The sequence below is a fragment of the Homarus americanus genome, unplaced genomic scaffold (assembly GCF_018991925.1).
Source record: "Homarus americanus isolate GMGI-L3 unplaced genomic scaffold, GMGI_Hamer_2.0 scaffold18703, whole genome shotgun sequence".
Lineage (NCBI taxonomy): Eukaryota > Metazoa > Arthropoda > Malacostraca > Decapoda > Nephropidae > Homarus > Homarus americanus.
This window is the reverse complement of record NW_024749779.1, coordinates 9,657,376-9,673,432: the sequence shown is the minus strand read 5'-3', so window position 1 is coordinate 9,673,432 and position 16,057 is coordinate 9,657,376. Positions and strand designations below refer to the sequence as shown.

The 16,057-nt window shown below is 37.0% G+C and overlaps 1 protein-coding gene across 1 annotated transcript in view; it reads left to right on the top strand.

Moving 5' to 3' along the window:
* Positions 1 to 3,509: 3,509 nt before the first annotated feature.
* LOC121853901 (glutamate receptor-like) overlaps positions 3,510 to 16,057 on the top strand; it is a 59,798-nt gene continuing 47,250 nt past the window's right edge. Inside the window, exon 1 of the mRNA XM_042348294.1 lies at positions 3,510 to 3,546. The gene's annotated coding sequence lies outside the window, so the exon portion shown is untranslated. The remainder of the gene's footprint in view (positions 3,547 to 16,057) is intronic.

The following is a 16,057-nucleotide window of genomic DNA, read 5'->3' as shown; positions in this document are numbered from 1 at the left end:
ATTCTTCGCTGCACCGACGCCAGTGAACTGATATCCATTCTATAATAAGGGCACCAAAACTGAAAAGCATAATCAGGTGCGGCCTGACCAGCGCATGATATAGTTGCAATATGACCTCTTCACTCTTATTACTCACTTCTAGATATAAAATCTAATACTCTGTTTGCTTTATTTCGAACATTAACACACTGTTTTCTAGGACGTAGGTCCGGGCTTACAAGAACCGCTAAGTCCCTTTCACAAGTCGACTTCTCTAGGTTGATGTTGCTAAGGCTGGATACATTGTCAGTATATGTTCTTCCAATATTAAGTACGCTGCACTTGCTGGTGTTGAATTTCATTTGCCATTTTCTGACCACTCCTGCAGTTTATTTAAATCCACCTGTAGTGCACTTGCATCCTGCCCTGAATTAATCTGCCGCCCTATTTTGTTGCCATCCGCAAACTTGCTTATGTCACTGCTGATCCCAGTATCTAGATCGTTTATGTAGTTTATGAACAAGAGTGGACCCTGTACTGACCCCTGGGGAACCACACTGCATTGCCTGTATTTGATATTACTTTACCATGAACTTTTAGTCCTTTATTATCACTTATAACTTCTCTCATTAAGAATTCTGAATATATATTTCACATTGTTGGATATAGAACACAGTCTTTTCTTACTCCCTGTCTTACTGTGAACCAATTAATAAGCTCATTTACTAACACTGCAGCCTCCAGTTGCCAGTAAAGATTATTTAATATTCTATTTTCTCCTTTATTAATGTCTATTTTTTGCCAAGATCTCTATAATTTAATTGTGCTTTACCTTATCTAAAGCGTCTCTTGTTCCTTTTCCTCTTATATTCTAAACTTTATTCTACTAAAAATTGTGTTGAATAAAACTTTGCAGGAACGACTTATTGATTCATATGGAGTGACCTCTGAATATAGTATACAGTATATAATTATAATTATAAATTTGTTGATAAAATGAGGACCCTCTCATTAATAGAGGTTTTTCTATATAATGTGATAAATCCGATCATTATGTGGGAGACAACCCCAGAATACTTCCCTCCCGCTGATTAATAACATAGCGCATGTGTTTTGGATGGTCAAACTCATCTCTATCTACGGCTCTGCATTCCCTCACCTGGTGGGGACGACCCGGTGCATGAACATGGTAGAGTAGAACTGAGATGATAATGTAGTGATGTAGTGACAAGTTTAGATGATAGGATACTTTATGCAGCGTAGATGATAGTGAGACTGAAGTAGATGCAGTTTAGATGATGACGTAGTTGATTTAGTGAAGATGATTGTGTAGGTGATGGTGTAATTACGAACTTAAGCTATGAGCTGCTCCTCAAAAACGCCAGGTTTCCCAGGTAATAATAATAATAATAATAATAATAATAATAATAATAATAATAATAATAATAATAATAATAATAATAATAATAATAATAATAATAATAATAATAATAATAATAATAATAATACAGTTATCAGTTTCGTAACCTGATAATAAACTAATAGAATCATTTTGTGCGGCATCACCGGTGTTTGGTGACACCACCTAGGCAAAGGAGGCGGCGGCGGCGACGGCAAGATGAAAACGGCAACGACGGCATTAAATGAAGACTTCTACTCTACATTATTATTCATTATAACTTCCTTGTTCCTGTTATGTTCACCAGAGTATTATATCTGGCCGTAGAAGAGACGCTAGATTAGTGATGCTCTGGTCCTCGGTAGCCGATCTACATAATGGGATCAGCAGTGACATAAGCAAGTTTGCGGATGACACCAAAATAGGGCGGCAGATTAATTCAGGGCAGAATGCAAATGCACTGCAGAAGGATTTAAATAAACTGCAAGAGTGGTCAGAAATGGCAAATGAAATTCAACACCAGCAAGTGCAGCGTACTTAATATTGGAAGAACATATACTGACAATGTATCCAGCCTTAGCAACATCAACCTAGAGAAGTCGACTTGTGAAAGGGACTTAGGGGTACTTGTAAGCCCGGACCTACGGCCTAGAAAACAGTGTGTTAATGTTCGAAATAAGGCAAAAAGAGTATTAGGTTTTATATCTAGAAGTGTAAGTAATAAGAGTGCGGAGGTCATATTACTAGTCAGGCCGCACCTCGATTATGCTGTTCAGTTCTGGTGCTCATATTATAGAATGGATATCAATTCACTGGAGTCGGTGCAGCGAAGAATGACGAAAATGATTCCATATCAAGATAGATTAAAGAAACTAAACTTGCATTCCCTAGAAAGACGAAGAATGCGGGGAGATATGATAGAAGTATTTAAGTGGGTGAAAGGAATCAATAAAGGAGATATAGATATAGTTCTTATATTATCTGAGCAGGATAGGACTCGTAGCAACGGATTTAAGTTGGATAAGTTTAGGTTTAGGAGGAAGATAGGAAGAAACTGGTTCACTAATAGGGTGGTAGACGAGTGGAACAAGCTTAGCAACTTTGTAGTAAGTGCTGGAACGCAGGAAAGTTTTAAAAGGAGGCTAGATTGATTCTTGGATGATAGAGAGTGGTAGTAACTCTCGACAGGAGCTGCCATGCACAGGCCAACCGGCGTATTATAGACTCCTTATTTTCTTATGTTCTTATGATCTTATAAAGTTTCTACGATCTGTTTACCCTGGCCAATCTTGCAGGTCCTTCGTTGCCTTCTTCTGCCCAGTTTATGTCCTGAGGTTGTAGATTCTTTTCATAATCTGAATATTGATGTGAATATTGTAGTAGGTTAATTGTCTCATTATGCACAACTTTTATTGTCTAAGAGTACTAACAACTGCCATTATAACATTAAGTTTATATTCTATTACTCTAACTCACTTTTTAAAATTTAATCATTTATAACGGTCATAACTGTCACCGCAAGTTTACGAATGATAGAGCTATTACAATGGTTTATCGTTAATTACTAGTCACATAAAACTACAACCATTTGTGTCAGGTGTATCTTTGACATGGCAGGTTAAACTAATTGATTTAAGTCACTCGAATACACTCACTCAGAAGCATATAGATGTATACATACTTGATCTACAGTAAATAAGTACACAAAACAAAGCGTCACACACACACACACACACACACACACTTATATACGTACACTTCTGTGACATAACTACATACGTGAAATAAACTGAAGATCATAAGACACTTTTTAAGTCAATCGTCTTTTAAGTAACATTACCAATTGTACTCAGAGGACATGACGCAAGAAAATAATTTGATGATCGATCAACCAATCCTAAGCTGAAAAAACGACGACTCAAGGCTTGCACACCCAAAATTTGCATACTAGATGAGCCTGATGATTACAGCTCTACTGCTCGCTCACATACAGATATTTATGGAAAAGTGACAGATGGATGGAGAGTGATGCGTGCATAAGTGACAGGCATCATCGCGCTGTTACATTGTTAAAACCTCGTCAGAAGAGATATCTAACGATCTATAAGGTGGAGGGGATGACGCGCCTCTCATCACTCGTCATCTCGGAGCTGGACAGATCAGTCAAGGTAAGAATTGTCAGGTACTTCAACACTTCCTCAATACATATAGTATAATTTATCTGGGGTTTAAAAGACTAAGGGGATGTTGGCACGGTTTGTAAACAACGTTTTAACAACAATACTGAAAATAAGTCAAAAGCTCCTGAAAGTATAAACATTGTTCAGAGTATTAAATTAAACCTTTGGAATGACAACTGACAGTAAATAGAGACATTGTGGGAGAGCATACTAAAAATTTCCTAAGGTTTGCAGCACTAGAAAAAACAATGATAAGGTGATAATAAACACTTGGATAACATTAATTTAAGACATGATTACTTTTCTGAGAAGGTTGATAACTTAATGTTAGGATAATATAATCAACAGGAATTTAAACGGCTCTGCTAACAGAACAAGAACGCGGTAATCTCTCGCTATATATATATATATATATATATATATATATATATATATATATATATATATATATATATATATATATATATATATATATATATATATATATATATATATATATATATATATATACTCTTGAAAAACAGTTAGGGGAAGGAAGATCACTAAACTGTTTGACATCGTTGTTGGGTTCAAAATGATAATGTCTTCCTCGGGTTCTGGAGCTCTTGAGACTGGCAATACTTGAAACACAAACACTTATAGATAAAGGTGACAAATAGATGTGGAGAGACTATCTAAAAGAAACATCTCATATTTACGATTTAGAGTTGTATTAATGAGAGGTGTACAACATTACACGAAGCTCCAGGCAATCAATTGATCTTTTTTTTCTCGCTTTTTTTTCTCAACATTGTGTTGAGTTACTAAGTAGAAAATAAGGACTTAATTTCGAAATGTCTGACATAAACTTATGACCGAATCTGTGTCGTACAGGCTTTGATGTTATTTGCGTTTTTCTCTACTCCCACGGGTAACATTCTTTAAGCACTTAAACTTTATACAATACATATTATCTCAAGTCAAAGAAGATACATCTACAATACATCGTCTTCATTTCATAAGATACCTAATTTAAAGTTACAGTCTTGGTGAGTAGTCTCGCTTATTCTGAAAACCTCGTGTTTTATTCTAATATTTTTTTATAACAATAGTTAAATTATATGGCTAGTTTTGCATATAAGGTATAATCAATCAAATTCAAACCGGGAAAATGTGTAACGAGAAGTATAGTTAATGTGTATAGCATGTTTTAATACACTGTGGTGTAGCGAGAAGTATATATAGTTTATTTTAATAGTGTGGCGTAGCGAGTAGTATAACCTATGTATATAGCTTGTTTTAATAAAGTGTGGTCGTGCGAGAAGTATACATACTTTGTTTTAATAGTGTGGTGTAGCGAGAAGTATAAATGTATAGCTTGTTTTAATAAGTGTGGTCTAGCGAGAAGTACAGCCTACGTGTATAGCTTGTTTTAATACAGTATGGTGTAGCGAGAAGTGTACATAGTTTATTTTAATATAGTGTGGCGTAGCGACAGATATAGCCTTTGTGTATAGTTTGTTTTAGCAAAGTGTGGTGGTTCGAGAAGGGTACATAGGTTGTTTTAATAATTTGGTGTAGCGAGAAATATAAACTATGTTGTATAGCTTGTGTTAATACATTGTGGTGAAGCGAGAAGTTTAGCCTGAGCGTATAGCATTTTTTTAATAAAGTGTGGTGTAGCGAGATGTATACATAGTTTGTTTTAATACATTGTGGTGCAGCTAGAAGTATAAACTACGTTGTATAGCTTGTGATAATACATTGTGGTGAAGCGAGAAGTTTAGCCTAAGCGTATAGCTTGTTTTAATGTAGTGTGGTGTAGCGAGATATATAGCCCATGTGTATATTTTGTCTTAATACAGTTTAGCGTAGCGAGAAATATAACCTATGTGTATAGCTTGTTTTAATACAGTGTGGTGTAGTGAGAAGTTTAGCCTGTGTGGTTATTTTATTTTAATACAGTGTGCTGTAGGGAGTAGTATAGCCAATGTGTATAGCTTGTTTTAATAAAGTGTGGTGTAGCGAAAAGTGTACAGTACATTGCTAGTCTTAATACAGTGTGGTGTAGCGAGAAGTATACGTGAATAATTTGTTTTACTACAGTGTGTTGTAGCAAGAAGTATACATAGTTTGTTTTAATAAAGTGTGGTGTAGTGAGCATTATACATAGTTGTCTTTATACAGTGTGGTGTGGCGAGAAGTATACATATATAGTTTGCTTTAATACAGTGTGGTGTAGCGAGAAGTATACGTAAATAGTTTGTCTGAATCCTAGAGTTGTAAAAAGTACTGGACTTTGCTACTTAAGTAAAAGTATTGTTACATTGGCAAAATGTTACTTAAGCAGAGGAAAAATTATCCCAATAGGTAAATTATTCAAGTAGAAGCAAAAAAGTATCTCGTTCATAAAGTACTCAGGTACCGAAAGTAAGAAATAGTAAATTTATTAATTGTCTCAACTATTTAATAAAATCCACAGTATATTATACAAAAATAGTTGTCTAAAGATAAAAGTAAGACACACAGCATTAAACATGTTTATTTGCAATTTTTTTTCTTCAGATCAATCAGTAACTGATTCTCAAAATTATGACTGTTCAATCAGCCGCTCTTCTCCCTACAATCCATCGCAGGGATGGTGAACTGGGTGAAAAATATATTCATCCAACACTATGATCAATATCTTTCTTATCCATACTAGTATCGTCGACGTAGACTTATGGTCCGCAAACATAATATTGTTTCTGCTCTCATTAGGTTAGGATACAGACCTATCTGGCAAGTATCTGAGGCAGGGGATGACCGGCACTTCTCTTCCTGTAAACTCTGTAACTATCCCAACGCTAACACCCTTCAACAGTATTACATTGACTCTCCCACTGTCAGAGATCTCCTACCACAGGAAGAGTCACTGACCACTACATGTCACCACCTACTTATACATAATAATTTAGATATAATTCTCGTACGATACAGGCGCTTTGGTGGGTGCCTTACGGGTAACTCAGAATCAGAGGATTTTCTTAAAACAATCCAGGACTGTTTCCTAAGCCAACATATAACCGAACCACCCGGGATAATAATATACTCGATTTAGTTATGTCAAACAGAGAAAACCTCATTCGTAATGTCGAGGTAGGGAACGAACTATCTAACAGCGATCACAAAGAAATTAGATTCCAGTTAGAATTTCAGGGGAGCAGAAAGGAAAATTCCACTAAAGTCCCAGATTTCAGAAGGGCAAACTTAGATACCAGGTAGTAGGTAGTTGGCAACTATCAAACAGGGAGGTACTACAGCCTGGGAAGATATTGGAAGCATAATGTGTTGTCAAATGGTAGACCCTGCTGCTATATGGCATCACGAAAATTGTGACCAAGTCCCAGGTTGCTGATCTGACTTTCAGCCTCATTTACACACAATTGCAGGGTCTCAATTGTTTCTCACTTTTGATCTTTTTTTTAATTTTTGCGTTTATAGTTCTTTATGATTATTATTATTACTACAGTTGTTATTATTATTATTATCTTTATTATTTTATTTTTTATTATAAATTTTATTTACTATGAATTATTATTATTATTAACATTTTTATTATTATTATTATTTTCGACCCCCCAGGCCCCGATGTGGGTCAGTGACCTGTGCCCGAGTGGGTTAATCCCCGTAAAAAAAAAAAAAAAAAGATAGTTTGAAGAGGCAGCTGAGAGAAGGAGTATCACGCTTGGGGGTGAATTACATAACCTCATATGAGGTGTCCCCACTCAATGTACCCACAGAGTGCGACCTCACCTTACCTGGAAACCTGACGGTTGAGGATGACCTGATAACGAGATCTGAGGTTGACGAGTTCCACAAAAATTTAAATAATGAGTTACTTAATGCATAAAGGCAGAACATACCATACAGAAAACTCAGATCAAACAGCAATGACCCTAAATAGATAAATATTTATTTAAAAAACATTATTGGACAAAGGAAGGCTATATGTAGGAGAATAAATCGTGGTGAAGTTTACCTCCGAGATTATTATAATGTATTGCCCGGTAGAGTTAAGACCGAGATAAGAAAAGCAAAGAGGAATAACGAACTGAAGGTAGCAAGGGAGGCAATGTCAAACCCCGAGGGATTCTATCAAATGTATCAAACTAAAACAAGAGAAAAGATTGGACCAATACAGTCGGATACCGGCGAGCTAACTGACAACGACGGAAAAATGAGCAATAATCTGACTTATTATTTTTCAACAGTTTTCACCACCGAAAATTTAAACATGATACCCGAGACACTGACTCTATACAAAGATAGTGAAGAAAATAAATTAAGCGAAATAGTAGTGACTAGTAACGATGTTAGTAAGCAAAAGGACAAACTAAAGCCTAATAAGTTACCAGGTCCCGTTGGGATATTTGCCAGAGCATTAAAGGAATGTAAGAGCTTAGTATGCCCATAGCAAAGTTGTTTAACATGTCCTTAAAAACGGTTGCAGTACCAGAATCCTGGAGGATAGCAAATGTAATACCGATTTTCAAGAAGGAAGATAGATCACTATTCTCTTACTACCGTCCAATTAGTCTAACATTAATTGTAGCCAAATTACTGGAGGCAATTATTTCAAACTCTATTCGAAATTACCTGGAGAAGCACAAGTTGATCAATGATTCCCAACATGGCTTCACAAGCGGGCGTTCATGTCTAACCAATCTATTAACATTCTTTTCATCTGTTATCGAGTCAGTGGACGAGGGGCACAATTTTGATGTAGTATATCTCGACTTTAGCAAAGCCTTCGACAGAGTCCCCCACGAAAGACTAATAAGAAAAGTGGAGGCTAATGGCATTAAAGGAGATATTCTAAAATAGATTAGGGCGTGGTTACAGGACAGGAAACAGCGAGTGAGCATTAACCGCACTAAATCCCATTGGAGCAATGTCACTATTGGAGTTGCCCATGGCTCAGTACTTGGACCATTATTATTTATTATATACATAAACGACATAGATATCGGCATAGACAGCAACTTAAGTAAATTTGCTGATGACACTAAAATAGGGCGTGTAATTAAATCTGACTAGGACTCCACAAAACTACAGGGAGATCTAAAAAAAAATTTCGAATGGTCTGAAAAAAGGCAGATGAAATTCAATGTAGACAATGTAAAGTACTCATTATAGGAGACGTAAACAGAGAAACCAGATACCAGATGAACAACGATGTTATTGAGAAATTCTACTTTGAGAAGGATTTAGGAATAATGATAAGTAGGAATCTTAAGCCAAGTAAACAATGTGTATTTCCTCGAAACAAGGCTAATAAAGTACTTGGGTTCATAGAAAAGATATAGATAAAGTTCTTATAATATCCGAGCAGGATAGGAGTCGTAGCACCGGATTTAAGTTGGATAAATTTAGGTTTAGGAGGGAGATAGGAAGGAACTGGTTCACAAATAGGGTGGTGGACGAGTGGAACAAACTTAGCAACTTTATAGTAAGTGCTGGAATGCTGGAAAGTTTTAAAAGGAGGCTAGATAGATTCATGGATGATAGAGAGTGGTAGTAACTCTCGACAGGAGCTGCCATGCACAGGCCAACCGGCCTATTGCAGACTCCTTATTTTCTTATGTTCTTTTGTAATGTCTTAGTGTCTTGTCGCATGGTCTTGTGATTAGGCTTGTTGCCTCTTGGGGTGTAATAAATTAATTAGATAATGAATAATAAGCTGAACATGACTAAACAGACGCTCACAAGCAGCAGATGCAGTTAGTTGCGTGTTAAACTTCAGAGATGTCACATAATGTCTGAAAAGACCTCAGTAGCTCCATTCCCACCCCTGGGCATGCCAAGTAGTTATCAAGCTCCTTTAGTAGAGGAGCTTGTTTATGAATGTTCCCTCCATAGTGACTGAGTCTAAGGGCCAATTGCAAGAACAGGCGTTGGGTGTACGACGCCGTTTACGATGACCTTGCCCTGATCTTGTTTCAGGAGTACCACCCTTTTGAAGCTCTCGAGAGATCTCGAAGTTTCGATATTTTGAGTACAGCACTAGCTAATAATTCCCACAGGAAACTTGTTGCGAGACTCCCCCAAAGCTTCGAAAAATGCAGAATTCCATGTGTTAAAGGCGATATTGCTGAAAAAGATCAGGGCAAGAAGGTCATCGTAAACGGGGTCGTACACCCAACGACTGTTCTTGCAATTGGCCCTAAGAGTCACGGTGAACTGTCTCTCTAATTGGGGTGTGGTTGTGGTGACATCACTTATCGATTCTAATTGGTGAGTGGTTGAATTTTTCGCACCACGTAACATCGGGCGGTGGCTGGGGGGTGGCAGTGGTACTTAGTTATTTAAGCAGAATTTTAAATACACTCAGTCTCACACATATGAATCGATTTAGGCATTATATCTAAGATGGAGTTATGTAAAGCACTTTAGAATCGCGGCCTCTTTGAAATTCATTTATGGTACAGGTATATGCAAAGAGCAACTGGCGTCTAACTGAAAGATCAAGCCCCAGCACGAAAAGTTGGGGAGAAGAGAGGGGACTCGATGGGGAAGGGGGGATAAGAAGGTAGGCTAGGTGAGGTGGGTGATCAAGGAGCTAATGAGCACAAGAAGATCAAAGGGAAAGTTTGCTGTCATGGCCACTGCCACCTGAACCTGACCTAACGTCACCTCACCTCACAAGACCTGTAAGTTTGTAACCGCATGGTGTCCCCTCACACCCACATCGTACCCATCACGGCTCTACCCATACCCTTCACCCACAAAACTCTTTTAATGTGGTTAATAATTAATTAATTAATTAATTTAAAAATATATTTTTAGTTTGCCACAGACATTAAAACTTTTTGTTTGGGCTATGTAACGAATAACGATTTCTGTTTTGCTTTTGTTTTTCAATTGTATTGGAGTAAAAGTGTTACAAAATCATACTTAAGTGAAAGTAAAAGTGCTAAAAACATTTGTACTTTTTAAAAACTAAATATCCAATAATGCTACTTCAGTACTCTGCTTAATTCAGTATGGCGGGGCGAGAATAATACGTGGATAGTTTTTCTTAATAATATGTGCTGTAGCAAGAAGAATACATAGTTTGTTTTAATACAGTGTGGGAAAGCGAGAAGTATACGTAAATAGTTTGTCTTAATATAATGTTGTGTAACGAGAAGTATACGTAAATAGTTTGTCTAAATACAGTGGGGTGTAGCGAGAAGTATACATAGTTTTTTTTAATACAGTATATTAATAAAAGACCTTTCATTATTTAGAGGAATTAAAAATTTTAGCTTGTTAAAGTTCCTCACTAGTCGGGAATCGAACCCTGGACCTCTGCGTGTGGACAGGGATTGCTACCATCGCGCCACAAGGACAACAAAAGCTATGCTAGGCTTGGTTATACAACAATTGATCATGATTATAATATATTCACTCGTATACTACGTAAAGCACAAGAACAAACTAAACCATACAGAAAAATTAGGTCAAATAAGAAGGAGCCAAGGTGGATGACCAGAAAACTTAAACATGACATAAGAATAAAGAAAGGAATTTATGAGAAAATAAAGGAAGGGGAGGAGCAGCTCAGAAATAGGTATAATGAACTATCTAGGAATGTTAAGAAAAATGTAAGGAAGGCAAAGAGGGACTACGAAATCAGGATAGCAAGAGAATCCAAGGCGAATTCCAAGGGATTTTTCTAGGTATACAGGACAAAGGTCAAGGACAAAGTTGGGCCTTTAAAGTCAGGAAGGGGGGAAGTGATCGATGTCAGTGAGGAAATAAGCAAGTCATTAAGCAGCAACTTTTTATCAGTTTCCACAGAAGACATTCACGAGGAAATTCCAGAGGTTGAACTGATATTTAGGGGAAATGAAGAAGAGAAATTAAAGAATATCGCTATCAGAAAAGAGGATGTTGTTAAGAAGATAAATAATTTATAGAAGACAAAATCCCCAGGGCAGGATAAAATTTTCCCTCGAGTTTTGAATGAGTGTAAGGAACAGATTAGCGGACCCCTCATAAATTTATTTACAAAATCATTAGACACGGGAGTCGTGCCAGACTTGTGGAGACAGGCAAATGTAGTATCCATATTCAAAAAAGGAGACAGAGCATCAGCGTCAAATTACCGGCCGATTAGTTTGACGTCAGTAGTGGGGATATTTCTCGAATCAATTATAGCAAATAGCTTTCGATTGCATTTACAGAAAAGCAAATTAATCTATGACTCTCAACATGGGTTTACAAAGGGAAAATCTTGTCTAACAAATCTGCTGACGTATTGTAGGAAAGTCTTCGAGGTATTAGATAATGTCGAAAATTACGATGTTATTTACTTAGACTTTAGCAAAGCGTTTGACAGAGTACTGCATGAGAGGCTTCTGAGAAAAGTTAAAGCTCATGGTATTGAGGGGAAAGTTGTAAATTGAATAAAATCATGGCTCACCGATAGAACACAGAGGGTCAGCGTAGATGGTGTTAATTGTGAGTGGGGTTGAGTAACCAGTGGGGTTCCCCAGGGGTCAGTCTGGTGGCCCCAGAGCCTGCCCGCACTACAAAAACCCAACCCGCGACCCATCTATGTCCGCCACAGTGATCCACCTTAGATTAAAACTTAGATGATATAAATTCACATTTAACAAGTCACAATCTAGTGAGTCCATAACGTAATACAGTATAAGATTTTAATAAACTTGTAATTGTAAAATCAATCTAGTCATTGTCTACTAAAATAACCATTGTGCAACCTCATCCTAAATCCTAGGTTAGCTTAGTTAGCCAACAAACTCTGTAATATGTAAAACAAGGGGTGTCGTCCCCCTCTGTTTAACTCATTAAACTTCTTTTCCAACCTTTCCCCCCACGACTATATGTTGTGACTTCTCCTATCCCTCATGTCTGGCTGTGCCTTGAGCCCCAGCATGCCTTCCTTCCATTCCCCACCTTAACCTAAAAAAAAAAAAAAAAAAAAAAAAAAAAAAAAAAAAAAAAAAAAAAAAGGTCGGTACTGGGCCTACTCGTGTTCATAATCTACATAAACGATCTAGATACTGGGATAAGCAGTGACATAAGCAAGTTTGCGGACCTATTGCAGACTCCTTATTTTCTTATGTTTCTTATGTTCTTATGTACACAAAGCCTGTTCATCGTGCTTGTTAAGCGCCGTGAACCTCCACTGGGGATTGCCAATGCCGGCAACTATGTGGTTGGAGTAGCATTTTACCGAATCCAGCTAGGAAACACGAGGCTACAAATTGGTTCAGGGCTCGAGTAAACTCCTTAGAAAAGTGCAAAGAGAATGGAGTGCAAATCCAAATGATAATGAAATCAAGCAAGAGGCGGGGAATAAATACTGGACAGACTTTTTAGGGAGAATCGCTAAAGGCAAGAGCTTGGGTGATATATGGAAGGAAGTGAATAAAGAGCGAGGTGTTCGAAGCAAGGACAACAGCTACGCTGACCCACAGGGCAGGGCTAGTCAATTTATTAGGAAATGAGCTGGGATTGCTAGTTTTGCCGAATTACCTCAGAGTATGCAGGCCTCATTACAAAGTAAGAGTAGACTTAGGCGTGAGTTAGTACAAAGTCAGTGTACACTGGGGGATGATACATGTGTTCCTATAACGAGAGGCGAGTTATTCTATACGATTAAAAAGGGAAAGTCTACGGCACCCGGTGATGATGGAATAACATATGATATCCTTAACTTTCTCGCTGGAATTAGAGAAGGGCCTCTGTTAGACTTGTTTAAAATGTCTTTTATTGGAGGTTGTATCCCTCTTAAGTGGAAGGAAGCAGTAAGTGTACCAATACCAAAGAACAATGTAGATTTTCGTCCAATATCTTTAACCTCTTGCTTTAGTAAAATGATAGAAAGAATAGTATTAAACAGGTTGTTGCATAAAGTGAAAAATCTCTTGGCGCCAAATTTACTCCGAGGCTACATGCAGGACTTTTGTAGACTTAAAAGGGGCCTTTGATAGGGCAAATAAAGAAGTCATACTTGACGAACTAATTAATTTAGGAGTTTCTGGGAAGTTGCTGAAATGGATTGTGAATTACTTGAGTAACAGAATGGGTAGAATATGGTTACAGGGTTGGTACTCAGAAGAAAGAGAGATGGAGTTGGGGACTCCACAGGGAGGTGTACTTAGCCCCACTCTTTTTAACATGTTGATGAACATAATGGCTCGCTACGAATTTCCTGGAGACACATAGGTTATAATATATGCTAATGATATACTTTTACATTGAGTCACTTTGTTGTAGAATTGACCGTGTAATTAACAATGAACAAACTAAATATGAGGTCAGAAATTATGAACAAGGGAATTTATTTTTGAATGGATTAAGGTTAGAAAAAGTTGATGTTTACAAATACCTTGGGATGTACATTGGGTATAAGTCCAACAGTAAAGTACGTGAGATGCAGTACCTGGATAATGCATGTAAAGGACGTTTAAGACCTTTAAGAGCTTTGGCATGGCGCAGGTATTCCTATTTTAAGGATGGTTTATATCAGTACTATACATTCAGTTATTGACTATGCAGCTCCCATCCTTATAATGTACAGTAAGAAAGTTATACAAAAGTTTGAAGTGATACAAAACGAGGCCATAAGAATTGTTTTAGGTTATCAACGGAACACTAAAATTGAAATAATGAGAATGGAGTTAGATTTACCAAGTATAGAACATAGAGTAAAGGAACTTGCTGTAGCCGCTAGTCTTAGGACCATTAGGAGAGGAGGAGATAATAGGTTGTCCCGTACAATAATGTATTTAAATGAAAGAACAGATCTTGGCAATGTGCCCGAATATGCAAGGCTATTGTATAATATTATGATGGAGTATGGAGTAGATAAATATTGCATTTCATTTCAAACTTATTTTAGGTTTAGACCGTGGCAGGAAGGATGCATTTCAGTAGACATTTTACAGCTTGAGGGTAAAAAAGGTGATTGGCATCCCAATTATTTAAGAAATGTCTTTTTAGAGAAAATAAATAGTTTTACTAGGCGAAACACTGTACATATATATTGTGATAGATCAGTATTAAGTAACGGTCAAGCGGGATGTGATGTTTTTATAAGGGAATATTTTGTCACTGAGTGCTATGCAGATGAAACAGTTTGAAAAAGAACTAGTAAGAACACCTCATCCACGCTGACCGAACTACACGCAATATGGGAAGGACTCCAGGTTGCTATTGAGAAATGTAAAGAAACATATATTTTTGTTGATAGTAAAAGTGCATTGGAAGCTTAGCTGAGTAAAAATCCATGTAACTTTAATATTGTTAATATCTGTAAACGACTTGGGATGTACTGTGCAGTTTGGATGGATTCCATCACGTGTTGGGATTCATTTAAATGAAATAGCTGACACATTGGCCAAAAAAGCCGCAGAAAAGATGTATATAGATATTGTTAGCAATGAAAGTATTAAAACGATAAAGAGGGAAATTAAAAGAAAAAGAGAGGGATGGGAAAAAGCAAGAAGAGAAAATGATTGCCATATGTAGCTAGAGTTTTCAGCACTATTAGTATGTTTTACAAAATACCAATGTAACTTATGAGACTAACTTACCATCTGTTGATACTGTTATAATGAGACTAAGATTGTGATACAAATATTACTGGCAGATAAGTGGAAGGGCGGGTCAACCTTGTCAACTGTGTCATCTTAGGGATGCACATACACTACAACATTATGTATTAAGATGTGAAAAAATCCAACTATACATGAACAGTGAGATCACTTCTTTAAAGAAACAAGTTTGTTGGATGATTAATAATGGAAAAATTAAACTAATTCTTGCAATGCATAAAAATTGTGCTCCAAGGATCTGACATTTAATTTGGTGTATGATTACATTATCTGTTCTTTTAATGTAGTACAGTGTTCATGCCAAAATTAACTATTTCATTGCTGTAAAAATAATTATTGTATTAACATTTATAACTTTTTGTAAACCCCAGAAGGCGATGGTAAAGGTGAAGGTGATGTAATAGTTTTATTGTCAATAAAGTATTTCAATGTCAATTTCAACCATTACGTCGTTGTAGTAACGGAGTATCACTCATACCGATTGTCTCAGTATGCCTACGCATGTTGTTCACGATATTTCTGATTTATGAAGAGAGACTAAGCAAATAGTACTTGGAGTGAACAATATATCGGTCTTCATAGGAACTGCCACGTTAATTATATGTAAATTGCATTGGATAAATTAATACCTAAATAAGGTTTCAAATCAAAGGACTTGCAGGCAAGAGAACCCCCCCGTCCACCTATAGTAAGAGTAAGACATTTGTTTGTAAGTTTCAGTGTGGCGCCAGTTGCTCGTGGCGCCATACATATCGTGAAAATGTGGATTCTCGCACCCCATTTCGCCGTGTTATTTCAGCGTTGCGTATACCCTCGTTGTGAAGGCCAATTATAGTACCTCTCACATCTTGCGATGTCCCATGGATAATTCCTCGCTCCATTCAATGTAAGATCCCTTTGATGGTGTC